This window comes from Salmo salar, unplaced genomic scaffold (assembly GCF_965601325.2).
Source record: "Salmo salar unplaced genomic scaffold, fSalSal1 ptg000578l, whole genome shotgun sequence".
In the NCBI taxonomy this organism is placed as follows: domain Eukaryota; kingdom Metazoa; phylum Chordata; class Actinopteri; order Salmoniformes; family Salmonidae; genus Salmo; species Salmo salar.
In genome coordinates, this window is record NW_027675424.1 from 1,787,984 (window position 1) to 1,795,623 (window position 7,640).

Below are 7,640 nucleotides of genomic sequence, written 5' to 3' on the forward strand. Positions count from 1 at the left end.
GGTACATTTTTTTTATCCAGACGTGCAAATGCTGCCCCCTAGACCCAACAGGTTAAAATCAATTTTTATGCTACATTTACAGAGTGATCCTCTATCTCAGTTTAATACATTTACAGAGTGATCTTCTATCACAGTTTAATACATTTACAAAGTGATCCTCTATCACAGTTTAATACATTTACAAAGTGATCCTCTATCACAGTTTAATACATTTACAGAGTGATCATCTATCGCAGTTTAATACATTTACAAAGTGATCCTCTATCACAGTTTAATACATTTACAGAGTGATCCTCTATAACAGTTTAATACATTTACAGAGTGAACCTCTATCACAGTTTAATACATTTACAGGTCTTTCTTGGGGTCAGGTATTAATGTAGTCAGAGCTTGAGTCAAACTGGGAGGGAGAGCATTATTTACAATGCTTTCAGAAAAGACCTCCAACAGAAAAGATACCAACTGTTGAGAAACAGTTGTGTTAAACTCAGCAGATACACCATCAGTCCCAGGAGACCTCCAACAGAAACAGTGCTGTTAAACTCAGCAGATACACCATCAGTCCCAGGAGACCTCCAACAGAAACAGTTGTGTTAAACTCAGCAGATACACCATCAGTCCCAGGAGACCTCCAACAGAAACAGTTCGTGTTAAACTCAGCAGATACACCATCAGTCCCAGGAGACCTCCAAACAGAAAGCAGTTCTGTTAAACTCAGCAGATACACCATCAGTCCCAGGAGACCTCCAACAGAAACGAGTTCTGTTAAACTCAGCAGATACACCATCAGTCCCAGGAGACCTCCAACAGAAACAGTTCTGTTAAACTCAGCAGATACACCATCAGTCCCAGGAGACCTCCAACAGAAACAGTTGTGTTAAACTCAGCAGATACACCATCAGTCCCAGGAGACCTCCAACAGAAACAGTTGTGTTAAACTCAGCAGATACACCATCAGTCCCAGGAGACCTCCAACAGAAACAGTGCTGTTAAACTCAGCAGATACACCATCAGTCCCAGGAGACCTCCAACAGAAACAGTTGTGTTAAACTCAGCAGATACACCATCAGTCCCAGGAGACCTCCAACAGAAACAGTTATGTTAAACTCAGCAGATACACCATCAGTCCCAGGAGACCTCCAACAGAAACAGTTTTGTTAAACTCAGCAGATACACCATCAGTCCCAGGAGACATATTATTTTAAGTTGTTCAATAGAATAAATGATGTGTTCAACTATAGTAGGGTCGTCACACTGTTCCCTGTCAGCCTCACCAACTGATTTCACATCCCCCAGACAATCAAAACAAAGAGTTGAGGACACCTCACAATACTGTAGAAGTTGAACTAAAGATGGAGATTAATGTGGGGTCATCAGTGATGAGACCAGTCATATTTCATTGCTAAATTGTATTATTTTTAGAGTGCTATTTTTTAAACCTGAATTTTGTCCACCCTCCTCTAGCCATTTCTACCTACATGTGACAAAGGTTCCGTCTGCTTTCAGTCTATAAATATCATCCAACTGGTGTTGTAGATCAAACAGAACAGATTTATCCTCCTCTGAAACAGTTTCAACAGGCTTTTGAACAAGACAGGTGATCTTTGTAATAACACTTTCTTCTTCAGCTCTCCTGGTCTTGGCAACAATACTCCCATGTTTACTTGCATATTTTCCAACCTCATATTTAAAAAGCTCCCAGTTATTACTGTATGAATTGTTATTTATAGCGTTGTTCCAGAAGTGTGTAATTACATTGTTTATCTCCATCTGGACCAACTCATGTTTTAATAGAGCTATTAATCTTCCAATAGGATGCTCTGCCAGGGCCATTATCAGAGATAAACAGTGTAATGTCAATATAAACAGCTCTATGGTCAGTAAGGGACATTATCAGAGATAAACAGTGTAATGTCAATATAAACAGCTCTATGGTCAGTAAGGGCCATTATCAGAGATAAACAGTGTAATGTCAATATAAACAGCTCTATGATCAGTAAGGGCCATTATCAGAGATAAACAGTGTAATGTCAATATAAACAGCTCTATGGTCAGTAAGGGGAGTGACCAGGATGTTAACAGAAATAGCCTGTTTATCAAAACATTTAGACACCAACCAAAGATCTGTGGTGATTGTCTGGACCGGGTCTAGTTACTCCAAGTGGAAGACTAGTCATTAGGAAAATTTACTCTCCAAACATGAATAATATCAAACCTTTACATAAACTGTCAATTAAATGATTCAGAGAAATAAATAAATCCCCACCTACTATAAGTAAAGCATTAAGGAACTTGGTTAGCCAATGGAGAATAGGCTTTTCCAAAGATTCAAGTCACTGATCCTTTTCAAGTTTGGAATTGAACCAATAAATGTTGGTAATAATGATGATGTTGTTACAGTTGATGACAAGACACCATTGAAATGATTCATTAGAGTGGTAACTCCAGCAGAGAGTTCAGAACCATGAGAGAGACAGAAACCATTGAACTGATTCATTAGAGTGGTAACTCCAGCAGAGAGTTCAGAACCATGAGAGAGACAGAAACCATTGAACTGATTCATTAGAGTGGTAACTCCAGCAGAGAGTTCAGAACCATGAGAGAGACATAAATCATTTCCCCACTGACATCTGTAGAAGTTGACGTAAATCTGTTTTAAGCTGTTTGGCAATATAATAATAAGGCTTTGCGCTTTACATGATTTCTTAACCTGATGGGGGTAGGGGGCAGTATTTTCACGGACGGATAAAAAACGTACCCGATTTAATCTGATTAGTACTCCTGCCCAGAAACTAGAATATGCATATAATTATTAGCTTTGGATAGAAAACACTCAAAAGTTTCTAAAACTGTTTGAATGGTGTCTGTGAGTATAACAGAACTCATTTGGCAGGCCAAAACCTGAGAAGATTCTGTACAGGAAGTACCCTGTCTGACCATTTCTTGGCCTTGTTGATTATCTCTATCAATTACAGGGGATCTCTGCTCTTACGTGACACTTTCTACGGCTCACATGGACTCTCAGAGGCGGCAAAATGCTGAATCGTGGCTTTGCAGGCTCTGGTTGAAACAAAGTAGCGCGTTTGGGTAGTGGCTGGTTACAGTACTGTGAGACTCAGGCTCGTGCCCGCGTCGACCGAAAGCTTTGTTTTCTTTCCTCTGTTTAGCTAAACGGAGATTCCCGGTCGGAATATTATCGCTTTTTTACGAGAAAAATGGCATAAAAATAGATTTTAAACAGCGGTTGACATGCTTCGAAGTACGGTAATGGAATATTTAGAAATCTTTTGTCACGAATTGCGCCATGCTCGTGACCCTGATTTACCATTTCGGATAGTGTCTGGAACGCACAAACAAAACGCCGCTATTCGGATATAACGATGGATTATTTTGGACCAAACCAACATTTGTTATTGAAGTAGCAGTCCTGGGAGTGCATTCTGATGAAGACAACAAAGGTAATGAAACTTTTGTAATAGTAAATCGGAGTTTGATCAGGGCTAAACTTGGTCGGTGTCTAAATGGCTAGCCGTGATGGCTGGGCTATCTACTGAGAATATTGCAAAATGTGCTTTCACCGAAAAGCTATTTTAAAATCGGACATATCGAGTGCATAGAGGAGTTCTGTATCTATAATTCTTAAAATAATTGTTATGTTTTTTGTGAACGTTTATCGTGAGTAATTTAGTAAATTCACCAGATGTTTGCGAGGGGGTATGCTAGTTCTGAACGTCACATGCTAATGTAAAAAAGCTGGTTTTTGATATAAATATGAACTTGATTGAACAAAACATGCATGCATTGTATAACATAATGTCCTAGGGTTGTCATCTGATGAAGATCATCAAAGGTTAGTGCTGCATTTAGCTGTGGTTTTGTTTTTTGTGACATTATATGCTAGCTTGAAAAATGGGTGTCTGATTATTTCTGGCTGGGTACTCTGCTGACATAATCTAATGTTTTGCTTTCGTTGTAAAGCCTTTTTGAAATTGGACAGTGTGGTTAGATTAACGAGAGTCTTGTCTTTAAAATGCTGTAAAATAGTCATATGTTTGAAAAATTGAAGTTTTCGGATTTTAGAGGAATTTGTATTTCGCGCCACGCCCATCATTGGATATTGGAGCAGGTGTTCCGCTAGCGGAACGTCTAGATGTAAGAGGATATCAGAGCGCCAAATTTGAAAACAACAAAATGTCATAATTCAAATTTCTCAAACATACAACAATTTTACACCATTTTATAGATAAACATCTCCTTAATCCAACCACGTTGTCCGATTTCAAAAAGGCTTTACGGCGAAAGCATAAAGTTAGATTATGTTAGGACAGTACATAGACAAAACATTACACACAGCCATTTTCAATGCAAGAACAGGCGTCACCAAAAGCAGAAAACCAGCTAAAATTATGCACTAACCTTTGAAAATCTCCATCAGATGACACTCCTAGGACATTATGTTAGACAATACATGCATTGTTTGTTCTATCAAGTTCATATTTATATCCAAAAACAGCATTTTACAATGGCGTGTGATGTTCAGAAAATATTTTGCCTCCAAAAATGCCGGTGAATCAGCACAACAAATTACAAAATTACTTATTATAAACGTTGATAAAATACTAAACTGTTATTCAAAGATTTATAGATTATAATCTCCTGAATGCAATCGCATTGACAGATTTCAAAATAACTTTACTGGGAGAGCACACTTTGCAATAATCTGAGTACTGTGCTCAGAAAAAAACAGCAGGCAATTATAGACACCGGCCATCTTGGAGTCATCTAAACGCATAAATAGCATTAGAAATATTCACTTACCTTTAACATGCCTGGTTCAGATACTCTTCACCGGGACCGTGGTTGAGTTAGAGCAGGGACGGAGCTAAACCCTGCAGTTGAATTAGGATGTTACATCTGTCTGTCTGTCTGTCTGTCTGTCTGTCTGTCTGTCTGTTCAGTAACACCTCCTAACCTGTCTATCTGTCTGTCTGTACAGTAACACCTCGTCTGTCTGTCTGTCTGTCTGTCTGTCTGTCTGTCTGTCTGTTCAGTAACACCTCCTAACCTGTCTGTCTGTGTCTGTCTGTACAGTAACACCCCTAACCTGTCTGTCTGTCTGTCTGTCTGTTCAGTAACACCTCCTAACCCTAACCTCTCTGTCTGTCTGGTCAGTAACACCTCCTAACCCTAACCTGTCTGTCTGTCTGTCTGTCTGTTCAGTAACACCTCCTAACCCTAACCCTAACCCTAACCTGTCTGTCTGTCTGTCTGTCTGTTCAGTAACACCTCCTAACCCTAACCTGTCTGTCTGTCTGTCTGTCTGTCTGTATAGTAACACCTCCTAACCTGTCTGTCTGTCTGTCTTTTCAGTAACACCTCCTAACCCTAACCTGTCTGTCTGTCTGTACATTAACACCTCCTAACTCTAACCTGTCTGTCTGTCTGTCTGTCTGTCTGTTCAGTAACACCTCCTAACTCTAACCTGTCTGTCTGTCTGTCTGTCTAGTAACACATCCTAACTCTAACCTGTCTGTCTGTCTAGTAACACCTCCTAACTCTAACCTGTCTGTCTGTCTGTTCAGTAACACCTCCTAACCCTAACATGTCTGTCTGTCTGTCTGTCTGTCTGTCTGTCTGTCTCTCTGTCTGTCTGTCTCTCTGTCTGTCTGTCTGTTCAGTAACACCTCCTAACCCTAACCTGTCTGTCTGTCTGTCTAGTGACACCTCCTAACCTGTCTCTCTGTCTGTCTGTCTGTCTGTCTATTGACACCTCCTAACCTGTCTGTCTGTCTGTTCAGTAACACCTCCTAACTCTAACCTGTCTGTCTGTCTGTCTGTCTGTCTCTCTGTACAGTAACACCTCCTAACTCTAACCTGTCTGTCTGTCTGTCTGTTCAGAATCACCTCCTAACCCTAACCTGTCTGCCTGTCACACGGGGTGTGATCGTTCTACAGTGGTCCCTGAAGCGCCGTGTGATTAGAACACTAAATTGTGCACTACAATTAACTGTGGACCTTGGTCAAACATAGTGCACTATATAGCCTAACACTCTTTTAGAACACTCATTTACAACGCTCATTTAGAACCCTCATTTAGAACACTCATTTAGAACGCTCATTTAAAACACTCATTTACAACGCTCATTTACAACACTCTTTTAGAACCCTCATTTACAACGCTCATTTACAACACTCTTTTAGAACCCTCATTTACAACGCTCATTTAGAACGCTCTTTAGAACGCTCTTTACAACGCTCAATTAGAACACTCATTTACAACGCTCATTTAGAACGCTCTTTTAGAACCCTCCTTTAGAACCCTCATTTAGAACCCTCCTTTAGAACCCTCATTTAGAACGCTAATTTAGAACGCTCATTTAGAACGCTCTTTAGAACGCTCATTTAGAACACTCATTTAGAACACTCATTTAGAACGCTCGTTTAGAACGCTGATTTACAACGCTCGTTTAGAACCCTCTTTTAGAACGCTAATTTAGAACACTCATTTAGAACGCTTTTAGAACCCTCATTTAGAACGCTCTTTTAGAACACTCTATAGAACACTCGTTTAGAACCCTCTTTTAGAACACTAAATTCGAACCCTCATTTAGAACACTCATTTAGAAGCCTATTTTAGAACACTCATTTAGAACGGACAGTTTACAATGACGCAACAATCAGTATTTGAGCTGGACACACTTTTTTCAGAAACTATTTACACAAAAACACACACACAGTCCATACAAAGTTTATCTCCAGAATGTGAGCAGTTTATTTTTGGATGCAAATGGTTCAGATATTCACAGAAATATATATATATCACAACACAATCATCCTAACCGGAAAAAATGTAGGCTACATTTGTCGTAGCGCTAACTGAAGAAAGATTGACCCAACACAAGCAGTCATATTTTCTAACTCTCGGCTGACGTAAACTACAATATGAATTAGCTAATTGCAATTACTATGTATAATTAATCACATCACGGGGTGAGCTCACCATTGATCGAAATAATTAGGTAAAACACTTTCTAGAAATCGACAGTAATCCGACGATTAGTTTCAGCGCGCAGCCATGCATTTTTTCCCCTCACAGAAACCGAAGATAATAAAAGACAAGATGATTTCGGTCTGTTTATAGTGTTGAAGGGGTGTGTCATCTACCGTCGTTCACATCCCACCATTCATTTCCGGAAGTCCTCAAAAAATGAGTGAACTCTTACTCACCTCATTTTGTTATAACATCTTTGGTCAAACGGATGATTACGTGAAACCCAGAATGCATTGTATGTCAACAAACATGGCTCCATACACATAGCTGGAATTAGCTTAGCTCATCATAATCAGTATAACCTTCAAATAAGTATTTTACACACATAATATGTGCCCATTACAATCTATGCAAGAATCGGAATGCATGATTTGTCACCCAGAATTGAAAACATGTGAATAAAACAGTAAATACACAAATAATTACCTCACAAAACATTTTCTGATGGTGATTTATTGATACAAGTGACGCATGCCGGCAGTCAATCACGTCCCCTCTCACTCTGAGCCATTCAGTGTTGTTGTTTATGTATGTAGCTAGTGAGCTAAGCTGTAGCATTAGCAATGTCTTTCAAAAGGAGACAACTCAC